The sequence below is a fragment of the Hypanus sabinus genome, chromosome 28 (assembly GCF_030144855.1).
Source record: "Hypanus sabinus isolate sHypSab1 chromosome 28, sHypSab1.hap1, whole genome shotgun sequence".
Lineage (NCBI taxonomy): Eukaryota > Metazoa > Chordata > Chondrichthyes > Myliobatiformes > Dasyatidae > Hypanus > Hypanus sabinus.
The window spans coordinates 40,275,380-40,303,254 of record NC_082733.1 but is presented as its reverse complement, the minus strand read 5'-3'; the positions used below and the strand labels follow the sequence as shown (position 1 = coordinate 40,303,254).

Sequence of the window (27,875 nt, the reverse complement as noted above, 5' to 3'; positions counted from 1 at the left end):
TGCTCATTAATGCAAATATCTAACCAACCAATCATATGGCAGCAACTCAATGCCTAAAGGCATGCAGACATGGTCAAGAAGTTCAGTTGTTCAGACCAAGCACCAGAATGGGGAAGAAATGTGACCTGAGTGAGAGATTGTTGGCACCAGATGGGGTGGTTTGAGTATCTCAGAAACTGTTGATCTCCTGGGATTTTCATGTACAACAGTCTCCCGAGTTTACAGAGAATGGTGCAATAAATGAAAAACATTCAGTAAGCGGCACCTTGTTAATGATAGAGGTCAGAAGTGAATGGGCAGACAGGTTTAAGCTGACCAGAAAGCGTCAGTAACTCAGATAACCATGTGTTACAACAGCGATGTGCAAAAGAGCATCTCTGAACGTACAACACGTTGAGACTTGAAGTGGGTGGACTATGGCAGCAGAAGACCACAAATGTACACTCAGTGGCCACTTTATTAGGTACAGGTCAGTTTACGGAACTAAACAAATGCTGTTTTATATATAAAGATCGGTTCGCATATTTCACAAGGTTACCTCATTGAAGCTGACTCCTGACTGCAATACCAGAGGTGTGCTCTGTTGTCAGAAGCACGACCATTTCGTTGAGTTATTTCAGATTCAGGTTCGGATAATTAATTTACTATTATTTGTCTAAACTGTTATTTGATTAAAACTGTTGCCCAAATTCTGTTTGAAAAGATTAGAAAGATTTTATGGACGCTTGGAGATGTCCTTGGAGGCTTTTTGTGACTGGATCAACAATTCCTACCATAATTAACGCTATAAAAGGTTAATTGTTCATCTCTGGAATTTCCTATGTTGACCTCTCTACCTCGCTCTCTCTGCTTTTAGTGCACTCCATAAAACTTACCGCTTGAACAGGTTTTGTCACTAGTCTTATTTTTAACCCAGCCAAACTGCACTTGCTTTCAATAACAGAGACGAAAGAAGAGAGTGCCAGTAGGTGAAGGAGGAAACACGTACACTGATCCTTCTGATCTTTTATTCCGAATGCCTCCTTACTAAACAACAGTTTTATTCGTCACAAGGATCTTGAAACATACAGGGAAATCCATTGTTTTGCGTCAAATGAAAGCAAAGGTTGCGCTGGGCAGCCTGCAAGTGTCACCTTGCTTCCTGCATCAAAGTAGCCTGCCCACAATTTACTAACCCTAACCCATACGTGGGAGGAAACCAGAGTATAGAGAGGGAACCCATGTGGTCACGGGGAGAACGTACAGACTCCTTACAGACAGTACATTCAACGTTCCGGCCCGAAACGTCGACTGCACTTTTTTCCATAGTCGCTGCCTGGCCTGCTGAGTTCCTCCAGCACTTTGTGTGTGTTGCTCAGATTTCCAGCATCTGCAGATTTTCTCTAGTTTATCATTTCCTTATGGACAGTGAGAGGAATCGAACCCCAAACTTTAGATGACATTGTAATACCATTATGCTAACCAATATACTACTGTGATGCCCTTATGCTACCATGTTGCCCTTGAGTGGGTGTCAAATTTCATTTACTGAAACACTGTTGTGTCCAACCTAAACTGAAGACCTTAATGTGGGACCTTGCTTAATGTACAATGGCTTCCACTTCTGCTGATCTATCAAGAGGCACTGCAGTAAGGCACAGGTCTGGTTTAAGACCCTCTTACTCTTCCAGTGTCTTGGCCACCTGTCCACTGCTGACTAATAGCAAAAATAAACACTAGCTGAGCTTAATTGCTATCCCCGCCGCTTCCTCTGGGCGCTCCAGTTTCCTCCCACAGTCCAAAAATGAACCAGTTGGTAGGTTAGTTGGTCATTGTAAATTGTCTGTGATTAGGCTAGGGTTAAATCGGGGGTTGCCAGACTGCGCAACTCAAACGGCCAGAAGGGCCTATTCCACGCTGTATCTCAATAAATAAAAATAGCATATTTTTTTAAAAAGACAAGAGCAGAGGAGGTAACTTAGAGAGACATGCTTGAGAAAAGAATTGAGAAAGAATCTGTCATTTCACAGAGCCTACCGGAGGAACTGAAAGCAGACAAAGGAAGCTCTTCTACACTCCTCATGGAGAAGCAGTTGGTTTTCCATGCCCTACCTAGACAGCCTGGTGCCAGTTAGTATGTTGATTTCCTCAGTGGACAAGGGACAGTGGCTAAGTTACTAATACTAATAGCATCCAGAGGTCTGGATCATTGAACTAGAATGCAAGTTCAATTTCTAACATAGAGTCATAGAATCCAAAGAGCACTACTGCTCAGAAACAGGCCTTTTGGCCCATCTAGTCCATGCTAAATTGTTAATCTGCCTAGTCATCAACCTGCACTTGAACCATACTCCTCCCATCCAGGTTCATGTTCAAACTTCTCTTAAACATTTCAATTTAATGGCATTGTACTGTTTGTTTGTTATGTGTCATACCATATGAGGTGGGCAACCATGGTCTTTCCATGATCATGATTTGTCCTTGGAAATTACAGAAGTGGTTTGCCATTGCCTTCTTCTGGGCAGTGTCTTTACAAGATGGGTGAACCCAGCCATTATCAATACTCTTCAGAGATTGTCTGCCTGGTGTCAGTGGTCACATAGCCAGTGCTTGTGATATGCAGATACGACCATCTACCACCTGCTCCCACAGTTTCACGTGATCCTGAATGGGGACCTAAGCAGGTGCTACCACTTGCCCAGTGGTGATCTGCTGGCTGCTGGAGGGAAGGAGCACCATACACCTCCTTTGGTAGAGACATATCTCCACCCCTCCACCAAAGCATTGCACTGTGGGTGTATCAGAAGAGGGGAGTTTTGTCTTTAAATGCTTATACAGTATACTTTCCACATAAATTCCATTGGAGTTAATTTTAAAGATAAAGATTAGCATGATTTGTCACATGTACATCAAAACTCACAGCAAAATGCATCTTTGGTGTCAATGACCAGCACACTCCGAGGATGTGCTGGGGGCCTAGTGTTGAGTTGCTTCTCACGCCAACATAGCATGCCCACAAGTTACTAATTATAACCCTAACGTGTACATCTTTGGAATGTGGGAGAAAACCAGAGCACCAGGAGGAAACCCATACATTCACAGAGAAAAAGCAGACAGTGGTGGGAATTGAACACCAGTCGTTTGCACTGTAAAGCATTAAGCTAACCACTACACTACTGTGCTGCCCAACTTTATGCCATATCTCAAATTTTTCGGGTCATGCCTTATAAAATCTGAAGGGTAAGTTTCCATTAGCAGTGGTCACCACTGTAGTGCAGCATTGGTTTGGCTAAAACTGGCCGTTTTACAACAAGAGTTTATGCACACACGTCCTTTTCCTGCGAGTAGAACAGGTAATCTTGAGAATCATGGAGCGACTAGGCTGCTGCAACACATACATCCTCTTTATTCGACTCTAACTTTTCCCACCCTTAAGTAACATTTCTTATCCTTCAACCATCAGGCTCCTGAACCAGCGTGGATAATTTCACTCACCCCAACACTGAACTCATTCCACAACCTACAGGTTCACCTTCAAGGTCTCTACAACTCGTTATTCTCAGTATTATTTATTTTGCATTATTATTTGCTTCTTGTATTTATACCATTTGTCTATTTTTGCACATTGGTTGTTTGTTAGTCTTTGTTTGTTTCATTGATTTTATTGTATTTCTTTATTCTACTGTGAATGCCTGCAAGAAAATGACTCAGGGTAGTGACGTATACATACTTTATAATAAATTTACTTTACTTTGAAACTACATGACACACATCACACATATATATCATACATGTTCATATATTCCAAGAGTGAAGTTTATGTGTTGGTTGGATAGTTACAGGAAAGCATAAAATTCACACCAAGTAGCTACATTTCTATAATGCCTTTCAGAATCTAATGACAGCCCAAAGCGCTGTACAGGCTACAAAAAGTGGTCAATGAATGCAAGCCTTTCTTCCTTTCTTTATACCTGACCTGGGAGTTCTTGATTCTTGAAAAGGGAAGATTCCTGTTCCCCTTGACAAATGCAAAAGAGGTTGAAGAAAGAATCAGTCTTCTGTTTCCAAATTAGCCAATCTCAGCTCAGTACACGTGCAAGGCTGAGAGTGGCATAGGAAGGCACGAAGCAGCCATTCCCCCTTCTTATCCAGTCAATACTCATCAAATAATATCAAAAGAAAATTGTAGGGGCTGGAAACCTTAAATAGAAATTGAAATACCATAAATATTTGTATTTGTACTTGGCACAATGACAATAAAGTTGAATCTAATCTAATCTAGTATTCAGCAGATCAGGCAGCATCTATGGAGAGGGAAATGGAATTAACTTTTCAGAATAATGATCTAGCATTACCAAATTTCAACAATTTCATCCTAGAAAAGACTGGCATGAAACCAATACTTTTGGAAACCGTTATCCAAAGGAAACTTTGCTATTTTGGACACATCTCCGGAACTGATGACACACTGGAACACACTGTGCTTGAGGGCAGAGTAGAAGGAAGCCGCTCCCGAGGCAGAAAGAGGACAACCCGGATCGACAACGTCAAGAAGTGGACCAGCCTCACTGCCAGAGATGCAAGAGGTTTGACTGCCGACAGATCGCAGTGGAAGAAAGTGGGTGCCAAGGCTCTGGCAGAGTATGGCACATGATGATGATTACCAAATGATATTATGAATGTGTACACATAGAACATAGGACAATACAGCACAGTACAAAAGCCCTTTAACCTACTCCAAGACCCTTTAACCTACTCTAAAATCAATCTGACCCTTCCCTCCTACATAGCCCTCCATTTTTCTATCTTCCACCAGCCTATCTAAGAGTGTCTTAAAGGTCTCTTAAATGCACATATTCCCTCTGTAAAATTAAAGATAGACTGCTGCAAAATTTTAAAGATTGGATTTATATTTCACACGTACATCAAAACATTGAAACAAACAGTAAAATGCATCATTTGTGTTAACGACCAATTGATGCACCATCAATAACTCTAGGAGACTGGAAGTGAACAATAGGCTTTTATTAACAGCAAAAATGGAGACGACCATGTCGAAGACTGAGGGAGGAGCAGTGCCCCAATCACCTTTATACAGGGCTCTGTGGGAGGAGTCACAGGAGCAGTTGGCAGAGGGGCGTGTCCAGACAGGTATACATGGTTTCCCACACCAACACAGCCCGACGGTGTGCTGGGGGAATTTGGCAAGCATTGCCATGCTTCCAGCCACAACATAGAATGCTTACAACTTTCTAGTTCTAATCCACAGAGTGTGTGAGGAAACCGGAGCACCCAGAAGTCTCATGTGGTAATGGGGAGAACATACAAACTCCTTACAGACAGCAGTGGGAATTGAAACCTGATCGCCCGATTGTTGGCACTTCAAAGCCATATACTAACCACTACACTATGGTGCCACCCAAGATACCCGACTTAGTACCCTGCAGATACCCTTGACCTCATATGTGTTAGAGATGAGGGTATCACTGTGGCTAAGCACTATGAAACAGAGAAGAGCAAGTTACTAATTTCACCTGTGATGCAGAAGGCGTTCATTTCAATTGGAAAAGTGGGATCAGGAGTAGCTGCAGAAAGACTTAAGATGGGAGTGTGAGAAAGGAAGGATAACAAGCAGAGTGCCGAAGGGCGAAGGCAAAATGGTGTCTAAGACAGAAGTATTCAGTGATGAAGTGGGAGAATAGAAAGACTTGGATGCCAAATCAGAGGCACTGTTCAGAGTTCTAAAGTTTAAAGTTCAGAGTAATTTTATTATCAAAGTACCTATACTGTATGTCACCATGTACAACCCCGGGGTTCATTTTCTTGTGGGCATTCACAGTAAATACAAGAAACGCAATAGAATCAATGAAAGACTGTGCCCAACCTTACTACCAATAGCTACTCTCACCTCTCATTTACTCTTCATATATCTGAAAAAACATTTAGTATCCTTGTTGATATTGCTAGCTGGTTTACCTTCATATTTCAGCTCCCCCCCTCCCCCCACAGCTTCTTTAGTTGCCTTCTGTTGGTTTTTAAAATATTCCCAATCCTGTAACTTCCCACTAATTTTTGCTCTATTATATGCCCTCTCTTTTGCTTTATGTTGGTTTTGACTTCCCTTGTCAGCCACTTTTGTGTCATCCTGCCTTTAGAATATCTCTTCTTCTTTGTGATATATCTATCCTGCACTTCCAAATTGTACCCAGAAACTCCCGCTTGCTCATGCTCCCTTCCAATCAACTTTCCCAGCTCCTCTCTCAAGCATCTGTAATTTCCTTTACTCCACTGTAATACTGATGCATCTGACTTTAGCTTCTCCCTTTCATATAGCAGGGTGATTTCTATCATATTATGATCACTGCCTCCTAAGGGTTCTTCTACCTTAAGCACTCTAATCAAATCTGGTTCCTTACACAAGTCCCAATCCAGAATAGCTGATCCCCTCGTGGGCTCTAAAAAGCTGTCTTGTAGGCATTCTATGAATTCTGTTTCTTAGGATCCAGCACCAACCTGATTTTCCTACTCAACCTGCATACTGAAATCCCCCATGACTATCGTAACATTGCCCTTTTGACATGCCTTTTCTATCTCCCGTTGTAATTCACAGCCCACATCCTTGCTACTGTTCAGAAGCCTGCATGTAACTCCCAACATGATCTTATTACCCTTGCATTTTCTTAACTCTACCCACAAGGTATGTCACCTTGTCACCTCTTTCTAATGACATGATTTAAATTTTTCCCAACAGAACCATGCCACCCCCACATTACCTCCCTGTTCCTTTGATACAACATATATCCTTGGATAGAGGAGTTAAGAAAGCTTATGGACTGTTAGCTTTCATAAGTCAAGGGATAGAGTTTAAGAGTCGTGGGGTAATGATGCAGCTCTATAAAACTGGTTAGGTCACACTTGGAGTACTGTGTCCAGTTCTGGTCGTCTCTCTGTAGGAAGGATGTGGAAGCATTGGAAAGGGTACACAGGAGATTTACCAGGATGCTGCCTGGTTTAGAGAGTATGCATTATGATCAGAGATTAAGGAGTTAGGGCTTTACTCTCTGGAGAGAAGAAGGATGAGAGGAGACATGATAGAGGTATACAAGATATTAAGAGGAATAGATAGAGTGGACAGCCAGCGCCTCTTCCTCAGGGCACCACTGCTCAATACAAGAGGACATGGCTTTAAGGTGAGGGGTGTGAAAAGTTCAAGGGGGGATATTAGAGGAAGGTTTTTCACTCAGAGAGTGGTCAGTGCGAGGAATGCTCTGCCTGAGTCAGTGGTGGAGGCAGATACACTAGTGAAACTTAAGAGACTACTAGACAGGTATATGGAGGAATTTAAGGTGGGGGCAGGGTTTAAAGGTTGGCACAACATTGTGGGCAGAAGGCCCTGTACTGTGCTGTATTGTTCAATGTTCTATGTTAAGCACTCAACTTTAATCTTCTTTCAGCCACAGCTCAATGATGCCCATAACATCTTACGTGCCAATCACTAACTGCGCTGCAGGATCATCTATTCTGTTATTCCGTCCACAGCATGCATTCAAATATAACACCTTCAGTCCGGTATTAGTCACCCTTTTCAATTTTGTGCCTATTACACTACAGCTCATTGCACTGACTGAAAATTTTCCCTATCAAATGCCTATCCTTCCTGACAATCTCACTACACACTGCCTCTGCTTGTAAACCAACAGCCCAGTTCTCAGCCCTCTCACTCCATTCCCATCCCCCTGCCTTAAAACTAATGGCATGTCTTTAAGGTCATCACTAATAATCCACTTGGAAATTCAGAAGAAACTGTGGGCGGCATGGTAGGGTAGTGGTTAGCGCATCACTTTACAGTTCCAGCTGTAAGATTGGGATTCAATTCCTGCTGCTGTGCATAATGAGTTTGTATATTCTCCTCATGACCACGTGGATTTCCTCTGGGTGCTCGGATTTCCTCCCACATATCATAGATAAACGGTTCGGATTAGTGTGTTGTGGGCTTGCTATTTCATGTGGTGACACTTATGATCTGTCCAGCGCAATCTTCGCTGATTTGATTTGATGCAAATGACACATTTCACTCTATATTTTGATGTAGCTGTGACATAAAAAGCTATCTTTAACACAAGAGATTCTGCAGGTGCTGGAAATCCAGAGCAACACACACAAAATGTTGGAGGAACTCAGCAGGTCAGGCAGCATCTATGGAGAGGATTAAACAGTTGATGTTTCAGGCTGAGGTCCTTCATTGGGACTGGAAAGGAAGGGGGAAGAATTCAGAAGAAGAGAGTGGCGAGAGGGGAAGAAGTACAATTTGGCAGGTGATGGGTGAGACCAGGTGAGGGGGAAGGTAGGTGATAATTCCTTCCATTACACTACATCCATACCAAATAATCAGGAATAAACATATGGATTGGGAGTGCTTATTATATTCATTCCCCACCCTTTTGCCCCAACTATTCTGAGAGTGGGGTATGATGTATGTTGCATCTCCTAAGCCATTACCTCAATGTACCTGTGTTCAAATACTCTGAAATGTTGCAATTAGCCCCTCTTTGACCATTTCCTGGTACTGCACATTCTAGGCCCTCACTATCTTCTGTAAAGAAGTTACCTTCGTATTTCTTAACATATCACCCCTACTGGGGCATGGGCTGCTGACCACAGGTTACCAGAATCCTCTGTCCTGAGCCACTCTCTCAAGTTTTCCCAGCTGTAGCCCATCTTCGTTCTGTATCCTTGCTCTCCCAGGGGTGAGGTCTCTGGAACTTCTGCTGGGACGTTTCTGTAGCACTGTGTTTTTAACAGGATGGGGTTGCTAGCCCCACACCCAACCCTTCTCCTTTCACAGTTGGGTTTGGGTCCATCCATAGCGGGGTTACAGGAAGTTACCTCTCAGGTCTCGTTTCAACCTCTTCCCTTTTATCTTGTATCTTTGTCCTCTAGTTTGGAACACCCCAACCCTGGACCACCCACCTTATCACCCCCCTCATCACATTAAAAACCTCAAACAGGAACTTATAAACTTCTGTGTTGTCATCTCTCATTCATGTTCCAATCCAGCATGGCCAAGGTCGCACTACAACTCAGGCCCTCTAGTTCAGGCAGCATCTTTCCTATAAAAGGGTGACCAAAGCTGTACACTGGTAAAATTCCTCAAACCCCGCAGTAAGCTAGCTATTTATACATTCAGATCCCCTTCCTCATCCCCCACCCCACAGCCTAATTCTGCTCCTATGTCTTATGGTCTCATTCACCCTTTCCAATGCCTCCCCTCTCTCTCCTAACCCAAACATTGAGCCATCGTCACAGAAAATAGGAACACTTCCAGTCAGCTTGTAATCTATTGGACTTCCCTGTAAAATTTATAGCTCCTTGTCTACATGTACAATTTGAAGAAGTGCCAGGTATTATCATTTGAAATTCAAAGGGACTTCAGAGCTCAGATCTTATAAGGAGTCCTGGAGTGGAAACTACAAGCCCTAATATACTTCATTTTTACTAGCTGGGTCAGGCAACCCAAGTTTACTGTGGGACCTTTAGGTGTCTCAGTACAACTATTGATCACCACTTGTCCATCCTGTGGCTGGGAGGAGTCATATTGAGTCACATTAATATGGAGTATGAGAGGTTGAAATCCCTGTATCTGAAGGGCTTCTACTCAGGTTTTGGTTGCACTTCAGCCCTGCACTCCTAACATATGAGCACCTAGTACAGAAGAGGCGGGTCACTCGGAGGATCTACTGCTGGGCTTGTTCTTGGGCCTGGCCAAGATGGCTATTCACAGGTGGAGGCAGTCAAAAGCTCTGCCTGGGCCTACTGTCTGCCCCTCTTCTGGAGATTGGTTCATGCACGGGTGTCCTTGGAGAGGGAGCACGCGGTCACCATGGGCACAGTGGCAGATTTCCAGCAATGGTGGCCCCTCAGGGAATTGACTGTTCATACACATAACAATCATATTTTAATTTGAATTTGTTCTCTGCCTTGTAAATGCTTGATGTTTGTATTTTGTCTATTCTTGTGTGAATAAATTCTTGTAGTTTTGATGTGCTAGAGCTTTAGAAAAGCATTAAGTTAGGTAAGTCACCGGGACCAGATGGGATATACCCCAGGCTACTGTGGGAAGCAAGGGAGGAGATTGCTGAGCCTCTTGCGATGATCTTTGCGTCATCAATAGGGATGGGAGAAGCATCGGAGGACTGAAGGATTGCAAATGTTGTTCCCTTATTCAAGAAAGGGAGTAGAGATAACCCAGGAAATTATAGTCCAGTGAGTCTGACTTCAGTGGTGGGCAAGTTGTTGGAGAAGATCCTGGGAGGCAGGATTTATGAGCATTTGGAGAGACATAATCTGGTTAGGGACAGTCAGCATGGCTTTGTCAAGGGCAGGTCATGCCTTATGAGCCTGATTGAATTCTTTGAGGATGTAACAAATCACATTGATGAAGGTAGAGCAGTGGATGTAGTGTATATGGATTTCAGTAAGGCATTCAATAAGGTTCCCCATGCAAGGCTCCTTCAGAAAGTGAAGAGGCATGGGATCCAAGGATACCTTGCTTTGTGGATCCAGAATTGGCTTGCCAACAGAAGGCAAAGGATGATTGTTGATGGTTTGTATTCTGCATGGAGGTCGGGGATCAATGGTGCTCCACAGGGATCTGTGCTGGGACCCCTCCTCTTTCTGATTTTTATAAATGACCTGGATGAAGTAAAAGTGTGAGTTAGTAAGTTTGCTGATGACACAAGGGTTGGGGGTGTTGTGGAAAGTCTGAAGGGTTGTCAGAGGTTACAGCGGGATGTCGATAGGATGCAGAACTGGGCTGAGAAGTGGTAGATGGACTTCAACCCAGATAAGTGTGAAGTGGTTCATTTTGGTAGGTCAAATTTGAAGACAGAATATAATATTAATGGTAAGACTCTTGGGAGTGTGGAGGATATGAGAGATCTTGGGGTGCATGTCCACAGGACACTCAAAGCTGCTGCGCAGGTTGACAGTGTTGTTAAGAAGGTGTATGGTGTGTTGGCATTCATCAACCATGGGACTGAGTTCAAGAGCCGTGAGGTAATGTTACAGCTATGCAAGACTTAGTTAAGCTCCACTTGGAATACTGTGTTCAGTTCTTGTCACCTCACTACAGGAGGGATGTGCAGAGGAGATTTACAAGGATGTTGCCTGGATTGGAGGGTGTACCTTATGATAATATGTTGAGTGAACTTGGCCTTTTTCCCTTGGAGCGACGGAGGATGAGAGGTGACCTGATAGAGGTGTACAAGATGATGAGGAGCATTGACCATGTGGATAACCAGGGCCAAAATGGCATAGTTTTGAGGTGCTTGGAAATAGGTACCGAGGGGATGTCATGGGTAAGATTTTCACACAGAGAGTGGTGAGGTGTGGAATGCACTGCCAGCGGCAGTGGTGGAAGCAGATACAATAGGGTCTTTTAAGGGCCTCTTAGATAGGTATGTGGAGCTTAGAAAAATAGAGGACCATGTGCTAGGGAAATTCTAGGTAGTTTCTAGAGTAGGTTACATGTTTGGCACAACTTTGTGGGCCGAAGGGCCTGTTATGTGCTGTAGATTTTTATGTTCTATGTTCTAAACAGGACTATTGTCAGCAAGAAGTATATCTAGAAAGATAAACCACCATCTGTTGTGGAGCCCATATACTGCTTATCAAGCTGACATTTGAATATGCAGATACACTGACGCAGATTAAAGGGGTCTTACAGATTCAGCCAATCAAGTGAACAAAGCTCACAGTAGTGTGTAAATGTCTTCGGCACATATATATACTGTATAGAAACCAGAGCTACGTGCATAAATATGGGCCAGAGACATTTGCACAATACTGCAGTCATTTTTTAGGTTTTTTTAGGTTTGTAGAGATGGTTTTGGCAAAGAGAGGGGAGATAGGGGGTCAGGTAAGCACTTGGAGTTGGGGAAATAGGAAAATTAGAAAAAAGGGCAAAGCCTAATGTTTTCTCCTTGAAACGACGGAGGATGTGAGGTGACCTGTTAGAGGTGTGCTAGATGATGAGAGGCATTGATCATGTGGATAGTCAGAGGCTTTTTCCCAGGCTGAATAATTTTTAATAATAAGCTTTCACTCCATGTTCGAAGGTCAGCAACAGGACCAGCAAAGATGAGAGTTGGAGTTGTCCATATGTTCTGGGAATAGCGTTCTGTGCAAGCACGAAGAACAAGGACCACTGACCCCCTAGGTATGTGAAACATAAAACCAAAGTTTGAGACTAGGTGTTCAGGGCCCCGCCATCAGCTAGTCTGGATGTTGGTTCCTCAACCAGGGCCTTCATTCATTGCCATCCATGGATGCTGGTTGATATCAGAAATTTAAGCCCAAAGGTCAATCAGAAGTTGAGATGTTGCAGCCTGATGACTGAAGCCTTGGATCTACAAGTCTGAAGACCACTGGAGAAATTGGAGGCCTGTTGCCTGTCAGTCCACAAGTTCACTGGAAGGTTGGAGGGCTGGAGGCATGGCGGTAGACATTTTTAAACCCAAAGTATTAACTGACCTTAAATTTCACATCTAATATGGTTCTAGATTACTAGTCCTGGTTTTCGATTGCTAGTTCATTAAATTAACAGTCACACCAGCTCATTAAATGGATGACTATTATTTTTAATGTTAAAAGTCTAAAAAGAAAAACAGAACATCCTGTCCCTTTAAGTCGTCCCACCTTGGTTCATAGCAATACTCAATTTTAATTTATTATTTGTATTGACAGGACAGGGGACCAATGGATGTTCAGACAGGGAAGGCCTGGCCCAATCAGTACATTGGGGGGCAGGTTCTATTAACTCTGGACCAATTAGTGAAAAAGTAGGTGGGACAGAAATAGTTTACTCTGGCGGTCAATCTGCTCAAGTAAGAGGACGAAACTTGGAACAACATGGTATCTTTAACTGTTTAATTACCAAATTGTATTAAATATTACAACAAGGCAGGGTGTAAGATAGTGTCCTGCTGATAAAACCTTCAAGAGGACCACAAACCTGTCATGATCTAGAGGTTTGTGTATGTCAATGACCCGAAGAGCTATGCTGGCTAGAGTCAGGACTTTATGGTTTGGGTCTTTGTGGGGTCACCCATGACAAACAGGTCAAAATGTAGAGGCAAGTCTAAGAACGGTCCACCAGTCCTCCAGGTTTGGGGGTTCAGCTCAGGGCTAACAACCCTGACTGGTCAAATAAATCTGTTACAGAAACAGCAAAGGAGAATCCTTCTACATCTGTGTGCAACGGTATTCCTGAGTCTCCGACCTGGGACTTGCATGACTGACTAATGAAAACCGAGAGGAAGATACTGACATGATGAAGGATATCCTGAGTGCCACAAGAGATGGAAGACCTTCAATCCTGCCCTAGACGCCAGCGGTGTAACGGGCAGTAAGTAAGTTGCTATTAGAAGATATAAGTACAGGGAGTCAAAAAGTCGAGGAAAGAGATCAAAAACAATTCATCATACCAGAAATGTTCAGGTACAAGTTTAATTGCCATGCATCTATACACATGTACACTGCTAAACAAAACAGCAACCTCTGTGGCCAAGGGGCAAAACACAGTGCAAACAGTCGCACACAGCACATAGCTCATGTAGTTCTTTTTATGTCTTAAGCAGTTTTATGATTTTCATTTTATATAGAGAGATATTTAATTTGACTCCAATAAAATTATTGGATTTGCTTCTTTGCACAAATCTTCTTGTCAGCACCAGACTTCAAGGCAAATGGCCCGGGGTTCGAATCCTGCCGAAGGGTCTCGGCCCAAAAAGTCGACTGTACTTTTTTCCACAGATGCTGCCTGGCCTGCTGAGTTCCTCCGGCATTTTGTGTGTGTTGCTCGGATTTCCAGCATCTACAGTTTTCTCTTGTTTTTGGCCGGGTTTGAATCTGGCCAGTTCCTTGCACGTTTCCCACCCATGTTGGGTTGAGCTTCAAGCTAGCAACTCGGCCTCGTAAAAAAAAAGGCAAAAATGCAAAAGAAGCACAAGGTTGTCACTGGATGCACCACAAGGCGTGGAAAGGAATAACAACCAGATCTCACAACATCTTTCAAGCAGAGAATTGATTGTTGCCCAGTGTACAGTTATCAACCATTGGAAAAATCATTAAATAAATTTGTTTTAGTTTTTATTACAGTCAGGATATCCTCAATAAAAAATAAATAGTAATGTAGTGTTGGTGGTTTCATAGACTGCTCAAAAATCTGATGACGGAGGAAAAGAAGCTTTTCCTAAAACATTGAGTGTGCGTTTTCTGGATTCTGTACCTTCTTAACAGCGGTAGTAATTAGAAGAGGGCACAGAGCCCAAAGCTGTAACAAAGCTCCAAGTGCAGTCTCACCAAGGCCCTATAATGCACCTTTACTTCAGTACCCTGATGGTTTCTCAGAATCTGGTTTGTTATCACTGACACAGGTCGTGAAATTTGTCGTTTTGAGACAGCAATAAAATGTAGTGCATACAATATACAAGGGATGATCGATAAGTTCATGGCCTAAGTTAGAAGGAGTCAATTTTAGAAAACCTAGCACATTTATTTTACAACATAGTCCCCTCTTACATTTACACACTTAATCCAGCGGTCGTGGAGCATACGGATCTTGGACCTGCAGAAAGTGTCCACAGATGGGTGATTGATACTTTGTGGCCTAAGGTAGAAGGAGATGAGTCATACAGCTCTCGTTACATGCACATGCAGTTCAACTCTTTGAGTGATTATGTAGAAAGCTTGAAGTTAATAACTCATCTCCTTCTACCCTAGGCCACAAACATCAATCATCCCTGATGAGCTATTAACTGATGAGTTATTAATTTCAAACTTTCTGCATAATCACTCAAAGAGTTGGTCTGCATGCACACATAACGGGAGCTGAATAACTCATCTCCTTCTACCTTAGGCCACAAACTTTTCAATCACCCCTGCTCTGGACACCTTCCAGAGGTCCGAGATCCATATGCTCTACGACTGCTGGACCAAGTGTGTAAATGTAGGAGGGGACTTTGTTGAAAAATAAATGTGCTAGGTTTTCTAAAATTGACTCCTTCTACCTTAGGCCACAAACTTATCAATCACCCCTCGTACAATGTTACAATAAGAAATGTCTTTATAAAAGACAAATAAGTAGTGCAAAAACAGTGAGGTGGTGCTCATGGGTTCAATGTCCATTCAGAAATCTGATGGCGGAGGAGAAGGAGCTCTCCCTAAAAGTTTGAGTTTGGGTCTTCAGGCTCCTGTACCTCCTCCTTGATGGAAGTGATGAGAAGAGGGTCTGTCCTGGATGGTGAGGATCCTTCTGAAGACGTCCTCAATGGTGGGGAGGTGAGTGTCCGTGATGGAGCTCGTTGAGTTTACAACCCTCCGCAGCTTTTTCCAGTCCTGTGCAGTAACCTCTCCAAGCCTGATGGCGATGCAAGCAGTTGGAATGCTCTCCAGGTCTTCAGTGACATTCCAATTCCCCTCAACCTCCCAATGAAATTTAGCCACTGTTCTGCCTTCTTTGTGATTGCATCAATATATCGGGCCCAGGCTCAATGTTCAGAAATGTTGATATCCGGGAACTTAATGAAGACTGGTGTGTGTTCCCTCAACTTCACCTTCCTGAAGTCCACAATCAATTCCTTTGTCTTCCTGACATTGAGTGCAAGGTTGTTGCTGCAACATCACCCAACCAGCTGATCTACCTCACTCCTGTATACCTCTCATTACCATCTGAGATTCCGCCCACAACAGTGGTGTCATCAGCGTTTGAGCTGTGCCAGTCAGAGTAGAGCAATGGGGATAATTTTAAGGTGATTGGAAGAACGGACAGGGAGGATGTCAGAGGTAAGTTTTTCTTTACACGGAGAGTGATGGGTGCAGGCGGGGTGGCAGTAATATAAATACATTAGTGCCATTATGGCACTTCTAGATAGGCACACGGATCATAGAAAAATGGAGGGCTATGTGGGAGGGGAAGGTTAGAATGACCTTGGAGTAGGTTATAAGGTCGGCACAACATCGTGAGCCGAAGTGTCCGTATCTTACCGCACAGTTCTATATTAGTTCAAAAGCTGCTCTCTCTAGCTGAGGGCATGGGGACAAGTCAGTGGAGACTGAAGTCTTTGGGCAAGAGTTCAGGTGATTTCAGGGAAGAATTTCCAATGCCATGTGTGAAATGACGCACAACTCACGGCTCGGGAGTGCAATGGAAATTGAGATGATCGATCATTTTGAAAGGAGTTTGGATTTCCACATGAGGGAAATACATAAATGTGTGGATATGAGGACAGATTGGAGGACTGGGACTGAAAAACCACTCCAATGTCAGTCCATGGCCTCCTCTTCTGCCACAATAACACCTTATGTTTTGTCTGGGTAGTCTCCAAACTGATGGCATGAACAGTAATTTATCGAGCTTCTGGTAACTATCCCCCCTCCTGTCCCTCACTATTCCCCATTCCTGTTTACCTCTCTCACCTTCTTTTCTTACCTGCCCATCACCTCCCTTTGGTCTCGTCCCCCTTCCCTTTCTTCCAGAGTCTTCTGCCCTCTCCTAACAGATTCCCTCTTCTCCAGCCCTTTATCTCTTCCACCAATCAACTTCCCAGCTCTTTACTCCACCCATCCCAGTTTCACATATCACATGCCATTTTGTACTTCTTCCTCCCCTCCTCCCACCTTCTTATTCTGGCTTCTTCCCCCTTTGTTTCCAGTCCTGATGAAGGCTCTCGGCTCGAAGTGTCGACTGTTCATTCCCATCCATAAATGCTGTCTGACCTGCTGAGCTCCTCCAGCACATTGTGTGTACTGCTCCAGTGACAGCCATCATGGATTCTATGGCACATACAGCCCCCTGATAATGGCTGATTAATTATCCCTCTCAACCCTATTCTCCCACCTTCTCCTCGAGATCCTTTGACACCCTTACTAATCAAGAACATATCAAGCTCCATTTCAACGTATCCAATGACTTGGCTTCCACAACCCAATGAATTCCACAGATTCACCACCTTCTGGCTAAAGAAAGTCCTCCTCAAAGTTCTAAGTAAATTTATTATCAAAGTATGTAAACCATACAAAACCTGGAGATTTATTTTCTTGCAGGCTCCCACAATGAAATACTTACAATAGAATCCATGAAAAACCATACATAATGAAGTCAGTGTCCCTGAATCTGAGTCTACAATCTGTGTAGTCAGTTTGGCATTGAGAGAATTGAATTTATTTAAATCTTACATCCGCCCCACAACGTGAGGGTGTAAAAATCTTTGCGTGCTCCGTCGCAATGTACATACACGTGAATTTACAGGTCTAATGACTTGTAGAAAGAAGCTGTCCCGTAGCCTGTTGCTCCTGGCTTTAACACTGCGGTGCTGTTTGCCAGATGGAAGCAGCTGAAACGGTTTATGTTTGGGGTGACTGGTGTCCCCAATTATCTTGCAGGCCTTCTTCTGCACCTACTGCTGTAAATGTCCTCAATGGAGGGAGGTTCGCATCCACTGATGCGCTGGGCTGTTCGTACCACTCTCTGCAGTGCCCGGTGATGAAGTGAAGACATCCATACTGGTTCTCATCGCTGTTCCAAAGAGACGTCCTTCTGGAAATATTTCTGAAGATGTGTAGCTCGGCTGGTTGATGGTTGTCCTCCGATTTTGGCTATTTACTTCATCACTTTTGTGGGCGTCTTGGGTTTTTTGTTCTGGTCTCACTGGTCTCAATAAGGCATTGAAACCTTATTGCATGTCTTAGTCAATACAACTGTTTGTCTTATCTGCTGTTGCATTTCTTCTGATAATCTGTTTGACCTAAGCATGTGTTCTAAACTGGCAGGATAGTCTTTGCCTGCCACTCCTTTGTCCTATTTTGAGGCTGTGCTTCAGGACAGCTTAAGAAGGAGATGTATTTGCCTAGAAGAAAGTGTAAGTTGCATATTGAAGATATATAGGTACTGTACTGAAGAAGATTTCTCCCTGGTGTCCTGCTCAATCAACATGGCCAAAACAAATAACTTTACCGTTATGAGATTGCACTCAAACGGTAAATGGTGTTCATAAGTTGCCTGTCACATTTTTTTTAGAGAAAAAGTTATTGGAGTGTAATGTAGTATATGAAAAAGACTTTATTATTTTTGATTGATAGAAGAAGGAGCAGTGCAAATTCAATATGGCAATATACACTCAGCGGCCACTTTATTAGTTACCTCCTGTACCTAACAAAGTGCACACGCTGTGTATGTCCGCGGTCTTCGGCTGCTGTAGCCCACTTCAGTGTTCAACGTGTTGTGCATTCAGAAATGCTCCTCTGCACACCACTGTAGTAAGGCGAGGTTACTTGAATTACTGTCTCCTTCCTGTCAGCTTGAACGAGTCTGACCATTCTCCTCTGAGCTCTCTCATTAACAAGGCATTTTCGCCCACAGAACTGCCACTCACTGGAAGTTTTATTTTGCCTTTCACGCCATTCTCTGTAAGCTCTACAGACTGTTGTGCATTAAAATCCCAGGAGAACAGCAGTTTCTGAGATACTCAAACCGCCCCATCTGGCACCAACAATCATTCCACACACTTAGATCAGATCTCTTCCCCGTTCTGATGCTCCTCCTTAACAGCAACGGAACCTCTTGACCACATCTGCACGCATTTATGCATTGAGTTGCTGCCACATGATTGGCTGATTAGATACCGACATTAACAAGCAGGTGTACAGGTGTACCTAATAAAGTGGGCACTAAGTGTACAGTATAATAATGAATGGAAATAGAAATGAAAAGGCACGCCAGCAGCTATATTTCATTAGGATTTTGAGGACATCTGGTATGCCACCAAAGATTCAAACAAATTTCTACAGGTGTAGCATGAAGAGAATTCTGGTTAGTTTCATCACCACCTGCTATGGAGGCTCCAATGCACAGGATTGAAAAAAGCTGCAGAGATTTATAAACTTGGCCAGCTCCTTCATGGGCACCAGCTTTCTCAAAATTCTCTTACATCTCCAAAAGGCAATGCCTGAAGAAAATGGCCCTCTCCAGCCAGGGCATGCCCGTTTCTCATCAAAAAGGAGATATAGGGGTATGTGCAGGCTCTTGTAGGTACAGCACATTCGCAATGTTTTAGGAACAGTTTCTTCTCCTCCTCCATCAGATATCTGAACAGTCCATGAACACATGAACACTTCACCTTAACTGTGTTTTACAGGAGCACCATTGAGAGCATCCTGACAAGCTGCATCTCCATCTGCTATGGGAGCAGCCGAGCATCAGACTGGAAGACCCTACAAAGGACTGTGACAATGGCTGGGAGGATCATAGAGGTCTCCATACCATCCATCGGGGACATTTATCAGGAATGCTGTGTATGAGGGCCTTTAGTATTATGAAGAACTCATCCATTCATCCAGCATCCTCTTTGTCTTTCTAGTATCAGGCAGGAGATTCCGATGCATAAAGACAAGAACGGTCAGGATTGGAGGTTTATTCCCCCAGGCCATTAGGCTTCTGAACTTCCTATCGCATTTGAAGTTTCATCGATGAATCTGTTCTGTACCCTGTACTTTACTTTGTTTATTTATGTGTAATTCATTTGTAGATTGAATTCTACTTTCCCAGGTTATTGTGTTATTGTTATGTGGACTATTGTACTTTACACCCTGTTTCGGAGAAACGTCTCATTTGACGGTACACGTGTATATAGTTAAATGACAATAAACTTGACTTGACCACTTCACCTTTGTTGCTTTCTCCTTGTATTACCGATTTTATAATATACAGTCTAAATATATAAATACATTTCTATTTTATAAGTAGTACACATATATATAATATATAGATTTAAATAGATTATATATCATATGTATATTTATTATTGTAACTTACAGTATTTTTATATATTACATCATCCCACTGCCACAACAAATTTCACGCCATAGGTTAGTGATAATAAACCTGATTCTGATTCTGATTCTGGTTCGGAGAAATTATCAGTGTACAGAATTAAAGATGAAGTTATATAAGTCCTTGGCGAGTCTGTACTTCGACCTTTGGACTCTGTACTTAAAAAAGGAGAAATGATATAGGGAGCGCATCAAAGATTTACTAGTTAAAGGAAAGGAAAGTTTCCGTATGGGAAGCAATTGAGTCGTCCAGACCCATATTCTTTCAAGTATAAAAGAATGAGAAATAAATACTTACAATATTCTCATAGAGCTTAGCAGACTGGATGCAGGGAAGAGAATAAGAAATTCTATATGTGTTTGCAGAGCAATTATGTCATTTACCAGGAGGTCATTTTGTGGATAAAGTTGATAAAGATTAGTTTTATTTGAACATAGAAGCATTAAAACGTACAGGTGAAATGTATCACCTGGTCAAATCAAAGCAGTGAGGTTTGTGCTGGACAGCCCTCCAGTGTTGCCATGCCTCTGGTGCGGATAGAGCATGCCCAGAGTTTACTAAGCCTGACCCGTACCCTCTTTGGAATGGGGGGAGACTGGAGCACCTGGAAACCCATCCACGGAGACAATGTACAAGCTCCTTACAGACAACCCCAATCGGTGATTGGTGATCGCTGGCGCCGTAAAACGATTGCACTAACTGCCACTGCGCCACCTTTTCTAAAAGGATTCATTTAGAAGGAAATTAGATAGATTCCCTTCATAAAGTAATATTTTGGGAAATAGTGCATCAAGAAGTGGGGCATACAGTGAAATGGTGGTGGGGTTCATGTGAATGATTGGGATCGGTGTGGTGCCAAAACTCTACACAACCATCAATCTGTGATGACATAGAATTTAATATTTATGTAGAATTGATGACACAGAAGGAGTAGATTCAACCCATTGTAGAACATAGAAGACACAGGAACAGATCCTCTGCATTCATCATCAAGCCCACCATATCCAATAGACAAAAACAATATTCATTTCAGTTCGATCTGAACCCCAACTCTCAATCAGAGCCCTTGGGGATTATAAAAAAGCCAGAAAAGAACTCAAGATTGGAATTAGGAAAGGCAGGAGGGGCCATGAAATGTCCTTGCAAGTACAATTAAAGAGGATCCCAAGGCATTCTACACATAGTTCAAGAACAAGAGGATAACTAGTGAGAGGGTAGGACCTCTCAAGGGAACATTTGCTTTGATGTGGCGGACGTGGGTGAGGTCCTTAATGAGTACATTACATTAATATTTAACAGGGTGAAAGACGTGGAGGATAGGGAGATCAGTGCCAAGCGTATTGGTATGCAAGGGCATTTTGAAGTAAAGGGGGAATTGTGTCTCTTAAAGAGCATTAAGGTATATAAGTCTGCAGGGACTTGGGATATACCCTAGATTATTAAGAGCGGCAAGAGCAGTCATTACAGGGCCTTGACCAATATCTTCGTGTCCTCCATAGCCTAAAGTGAAGTCCCAGAGCAAGTTGCTAATGTTGTTCCATTATTCAAGAAGGGAACCAGGATAATCCGGTGAGTCTTATGTCAGTGGTAGGGAAGTTACTGGAAAAAAATTCTTAAGAATAGGATTTATGAGCACCTGGAGAGCCAGCAAGTCGTGTCTTAACTAACTTGGCTGAGTTTTTTAAGAAGGCGATGAGGGTGATTGATGAAAGTAGAGCTGTGGGTGTTGTCTACATGGACTTTAGTAAGGTGTTTGACAAGGTCACTCATGGGAGACTCATCCAGAAGATAAGATAGGGTCTTTTAAGAGACTTTTGGATAGGTACATGGAGCTTAGAAAAATAGAGGGCTATAGGTAAGCCTAGTAATTTCTACGGTAGGGACATGTTCGGCACAACTTTGTGCTGTAGGTTTTCCGTGTTTCTGTGTAAGATTAGGATGCATGGGATCCATAGTGAATTGAATTCAGAAATGGCTCGCGCGTAGAAGACAGACAGTAGTGGTCAAAAGGACTTATTCAAGCCAGAGGTCTGTGATTAGTGGTGTCCTGCAGGGATCTGTACTGGGACCCCTACTCTTCGTGATGTGTATAAATTAGTTGGGTGAAAATTTAGATGGGTGGGTTATTAAGTTTGCATATGAAATGAAGATTGGTGGTGTTGTGCGTCGTGTAGAAGACAGGTAAAGAATACAGCATAATCAGTTGTCGATGTGTGCAAAGAAACGGCAGATAACCCAGCCAGATATGAAGTGTTGCACCTTGTAGGTCAAATGTGAAGAGACGGAAGAGTGTTGATGAGCAGAAGGATCTTGAGGTCCAAATTCATAGCTCCCTGAAAGTGGCGACACAAGTTGATAGCCTGGTTAAATTCATATGGCATGCTTGCTTTTATTATTCAAGGCATTGAGTTCAGAAGTCAGAAAGTTATGTTGCAGCTTTACGTAAAGTTATATAAGGTCATATCTGTGGTATTGCATACATTTCTAGCCACACCACTGTAGGAATTGAGGCTTTGGAGAGGGTGCAGAAGACGTTTACCAGAATGTTGCCTGGATTACAGGGCATCTGCTATAACAAGAGGTTGGACAAATTTGAGCCATTTTCTCTGGAATGATGAAGGCTTAGGGGAGATCAAACGGAGGTTTTAAGATTATGAGAAGCATAGATAGAGTAGGCAAGTAATTTCAAAGAGTTGAAATGTCTAATACCAGAAGAAATGGATTCAAAGTGAGGAGGGTACTTTCAAAGGCAATGTCAGAGGAAAGTTTTAGCATAGAAAGTGCTGGGTGCCTGGAATGCACTGCCTGGGATGGTGGTGGAGAAGGGAACACTAGAGACTTTTAAATGACATTTAGATAGGCACATGAATATGGGGAATGGAAGGACCAGGACATTTTGTATACCAAAGAGATTAGGTTAGCTTGACATTTAATTACTAATTTATTTGGTTCATTTCAACATTGCGGGCTGAAGGATCTGTTCCTGTACTGTACTGTTCTATGTTCTATCATCTTGCAGCTCGTAACTTCATATCAAATGTGAGGATGGTCCTACCTCTAGCAATTCCTTAAGGTTGTTATAGCCGGGGGTGGTAGTGGGGATAAGCTCCCACTATCTATTAAATGTTCCCAATGGCGTGCGTCTAAAAATAGCTTCTGACAACCAAGTCCAGCTCCTGGTCCTCCCGTGTAGCTTAGCTACTAATCCCAATGGAATTGCTTCTACTGACAGGAGAAGAGGCAAAGGCACCTTAAAACCAGTCGCTTCAGGCAAGATGGGGCTCGTCAGCCATGGTCGGCAGCTCATCTGGAAGAAAGAAAACCATGATCTCAAACCTCTGTTGTCTTGCAGCTATACCCACTCATGAGGAAGGTTTTAGGAATAAACCCCAGGGGAAAATCTGGAGCTGGAGTCCATAAGACAGTCCTACATTGAGTTCAATGCTGACTGGCAACCCCTATGTTTGAAGGCAAAGGATCTTTTCTGCCTTTTCTTCTACTAATTACCTTAAATCCATACTCCTAACCTATCTTTTCAGTGAATTAGGTTCCTCCTGTTCATCCTGTCTGAGCCACTAGTAATTTTAGACGCCACATGTAAACCGCCCTTTCTGCTCCCAGAAAAAAACAACTCAGTCCAGTTAGTCTCTCCTCATAACTATAATTCTCCTGATCTGGCAACATTTTTGTAAAGTTTTCTATGTCCTGTCTAGTACTATCACATCCGTCCGGTAGTGTGTTGACCAGAGCTATAGCCTAACTAGTATTTTCTGCAATTTCTGCCTGACTTCCAAGTTACTATATTGTACATACTGGTTAACCATAGTATATGTGTTTTACCTCTTAGCTATTTTATCAACCAACCCTGCTACCTTCAGGAACATGTGTAAGTATAGGGGTACCTTCTGAGCCCAATGAATTGACCAGTGAGTGTATGTTCATGGTCTTCTGCTGCTGTAGCCCATCCACTTCAAAGTTTGACGTATTGTGTGTTCAGAGGTGCTCTTCTGCACTCAACTTGATGTAACATGTGGTTATTTGAGTTGCTGCAAACATCCTGTCAGCTTGAACCAGTCTGGCCATTCTCCTCTGACCTCTCTCATTTACAAGGTGTTTTCATCCACAGAACTGCCACTCACTAGATTTTTTTTCACACTAGTCTCTGTAAACTTTAGAAGAGGTAAAACTCTAACCTTTTACCTCTTCTCACCTGCCTATTACTTCACTCTGGGTCCTCTCCTCCTTCGCTTTCTCCTATGGTTCACTCTTCTTTCCTAACAGATTCCTTCTTTCCAGCCCTTGACTTTTCCCAGCCTCCTGGCTTCACCTATCAGCTTCTAGCTTGTCCTTCTTCCCCTCCCTCCAAACTTTTTATTCTGGCATTTCCCCCTCTTCCTTCTCAGTCCTGAAGGAGGGTCTAGGCCCAAAACGGTCCACAGATGCTGCCTGACCTGCTGAGTTCCTTCAGCATTTTGTGTGTGTAACTTTAGAGACTGTTGTGCATGAAAATCCCAGGAGATCAGCAGTTCCTGAGATACTCAACCCACCCCATCTGACACCAACAAACATTATATGGTCAAAGTTAACTTGATCACATTTCTTTCACATTCTAATGTTTGGTCTGAACAACCACTGAACCTTTTGCCCTTGTCTGCATTCCTTTACACATTGAGTTGCTGCCGTGGGATTGGCTAGTTAGATATTTGTATTAATGATTAGGTGTAGAGATGTACCTAGTCAAGTGGCCACTGGGTGTAAATGTGCATGTAATTAAATGTACAGTAGATGTTCAGGAATATGTGTAAACATAGAGGCAGATACATTGGGGGGGATTTAAGAAATCCCTAGGTAGGCACAAGGATGATAGAAAAATGGAAGGCTTTGTCAGAGGGAAGAGTTAGTTTGATCTTAGAGGAGGTTAAAAGGTCAGCAGAACATTGTGGGCTGAAGAGCTTGTACTGTATTGTAATGTTCTGTTCAATGTTCAGTGTGGAAATGTACTCCAAGGCCTCTGTTTTTTACATTGAGTGTCCATGGGACAATTGTGACGTTACTGGTAAGACCCGGTTCCTGAAGGTTGTTATATCTGGGAGTGGCAGTGGGGTTAAGTTCCCACCGCCAACTAAATGGCATGAATCTCAAATTGCCTCTGACAACCAAGTCCAGCTCCTGGCCTTACCATGTGGCTTAGCTACTAATCCCAACGGAACTGTTTCTATTGACAGGAGGAGGGGCAAAGGTGGATTACTGGCGCCTGAAAACCAGTCGTTGTGGGCAGATGAGGGTGAGCACCCGTGGTTGGCAGCTCATCTAGGAGAAGGAAAACTCTGATCTCAAACCTCTGCTGCCTTGCGGCTACGCCCACTCAAGGGGAAGGCTTCGTGAGTAAGCCCCAAGGAAAATTCCGGACCTCGAGTCCCTATGTCAGTCTGCCTTTCCTTCGGATTCATCAGCTGCGTGGAGAGGGGGAGCCTGCTACATTGGCACAGCTTGCTCTCTATATTGTACTGCCTTGACTTACGTATCATGTAGGAGCTCAGACACAACATCCATGCTTGATCCTGACTGGCCCTTTGGTAAGACCACTTCCCAATAGGGGTGGCAAAATGTATCCACTCTCATTTCTCCTTTTTGTAACTGAAGTATTTTGCCATCCCACAACTTGGTTTTATTTAATTGTTGCAATTTTAATCCTGTGCCAATTTCCTCCTACGATGCTCTGCCCACAACCTCTCCAGCCAGGCTTCTCGTCTCCTGTCCTGATGTCTCTCTCTCTCTCTCTCTCTCTCTCTCTCTCTCTCTGTCTTTGGCTCATTGTCAATTTTGTTCCTCTGGTAATGCTCCTGGGAAACGCCTGGGGTTATTTTGCTAAATAAATCTTGAGTGGCTGCTTTTGTTGGTGATGATTATCCCTCCACCACATTTCTGCAAAATGGTAATTAACTTCTTCACTGGAAAGGCTCTCAAATTGGTGATTTTGAGGTCGGAAATATAGCATATAGCATATTTCCCTTATAATATTGGGTCAAACTCAGACCTCTTCAGAATGAACAAAACTAACCACTTATTAAAAAGGGAGTCTGCATCGGAGAATAATATTTATCAATTTTGTTTAAGGCATCCTTAATGGTTGCCTTTATATTGGCAGTAGAACTGAGATAAAATGAGGAATGTTTGCTTCTCTGGGGATGTTGTAATATGCTCCACCATTTCTGATCTAAAAAGGGAGGGAAGTGTTGGGTAGGGCTTCCAAATTTGCTTTGTTGTGTTCCTCAAGATTCTATAATTCCACCTCACTTCAGTGCAATCCAGCTGGACACACCATAGAGTCATAACTTAAAGCTGAAGTACAAAGATTAAGCAACAGTGACTTGAGGTCATAATTAATTGGCACGCTTATCATATCATAGACAACACACACAGAATGTTGGAGGAACTCAGCAGGCCAGGCAGCACCAATGGAAAGGAATAATAAACAGTTGACATTCAGGGCTGAGACCCTTCACCAGGGCTGGGGGAAAAAAAGACACTTCTCATCTTTTTTTTTCCTCGTCCTGGTGAAGGGTCTCAGCTTGCAGCATCAACTGTTTATTCCTTTCCACAGATGCTGCCTGGCCTGCTGAGTTCCTCCTGCGCTTTGTGTGCGTTGCCCCAGATTTCTGGCATCTGTAGATTTGTGTTATCATATCAGAGTCATCGAGCACTACAGCACAGAACATCGATTTCCCCTTCTGGTAATTTTTTTTCCCCTACCACTTTTTTCTTGTTCTATTCTCCACTTTGGCCTCTTACCTCTTCTCCTCACCTGCCTATCACCTCCCCGTGGCACCCCTCCTTCTCCCGTTCCCCCCAGCTTTTTATTCTGGTGCCTTCCTCCTTCCTTTCCAGTCCTGAAGAAGGGCCCTGCTTCAAAATATTATTCATATTCAGAGATGCTACCTGACCTGTTGAGTCCCTCCAGCATTGTGTGTGTGTGTGTGTGTGTGTGTGTGTGTAAAAAACACAGAAACAGGCCCTTCAGTCCATCTAGTCTCTGCCAAATTGTTATTGTGCCTAGTCCCATTGACGGGTAGCTGGTCCATAGACCTCTATACTCCTTCCACCCGTGTACCTATCCGAACTTCACTGAAATGTTGCAATCAAACCCTCACCCACACTTCTACTGGCAGATGGTTCCACACCAGTTCCCCCCCGGGCATGATGAGCCATTAAGAGATTTACCAACACATCAGTCAATAGCTGGATTTCCAACGCTACTCCTGAAATTTAAGCACAAGAATACAATGCAGTACCTAGGGCCAGCCCTATTGAATGGACCGAATGGCCTAATCTACAAGATTCAAGGTTGTTCAGTACACTAATGTAAGGGTCAAGGAAATTATTGTTACTCCATATCTGATCCTGCGTAAAAAACACAGCATAAAGTCTAAGTGCCCACTCATCATAAACACAAGGTTGCTGGAAATCTTGCGCAACACACACAAAATGCTGGAAGAGCTCAGCAGATCAGGCAGCATCTATCATCATCATGTGCCATGGCGTGGGTGATCATGGTCTTATCTATGACCATGACTGTTCTTGGCAATTATCTTTACAGAAGTGGTTTGCCATTGCCTTCTTCTGGGCAGTGTCCTTTCGAGACGGGTGACCCCCCCCCCCCAGCCATTATCAATACTCTTCAGAGATGGTCTACCTGGCGTCAGTGGTCGCATAACCAGCACTTCTGATATACGGCCATCCACCGCCAGCTCGCCTGGTTTCATGTGACCCTGGTCGGGGTCCAAGCAGGGTGCTACACCTTGTCCGAGGGTGACCTGCAGGCGAGCGGAGGGAAGGGGTGCCTTACACCTCCTTTGGTTGAGTCGTATCTCCACCCCGCAGAATAAGCAGTTGTTGTTGCTGGCGAAGACCCTTTACTTGGCGCGTTCTGGAGCTTCCCTCATGTGGACATTTAACGACCGTTTGACATTATTTCAAAGGGAAGGTATCACCAGTCCGAAACGTACCG

General features: G+C 43.3%; 2 long non-coding RNA genes across 4 annotated transcripts in view; one reads left to right on the top strand and one right to left on the bottom strand.

The window, feature by feature from the left end:
* Positions 1-22,944, bottom strand: part of LOC132382617 (uncharacterized) — a 60,039-nt gene extending 37,095 nt beyond the window's left edge. Inside the window, exon 1 of the long non-coding RNA XR_009508426.1 lies at positions 22,923-22,944. This is a non-coding gene — a long non-coding RNA (uncharacterized LOC132382617). The remainder of the gene's footprint in view (positions 1-22,922) is intronic.
* Positions 339-23,168, top strand: LOC132382616 (uncharacterized). 3 transcript variants are annotated; one of them, XR_009508423.1, is made up of 4 exons: positions 339-463; positions 12,096-12,196; positions 13,201-13,384; positions 19,173-23,168. It is a non-coding gene; the product is annotated as an uncharacterized LOC132382616 (long non-coding RNA). The 3 variants fall into 3 exon arrangements; XR_009508425.1 differs by having other exon boundaries at positions 13,201-13,388; XR_009508424.1 differs by having other exon boundaries at positions 339-469.
* The last annotated feature ends 4,707 nt before the right edge of the window (positions 23,169-27,875 follow it).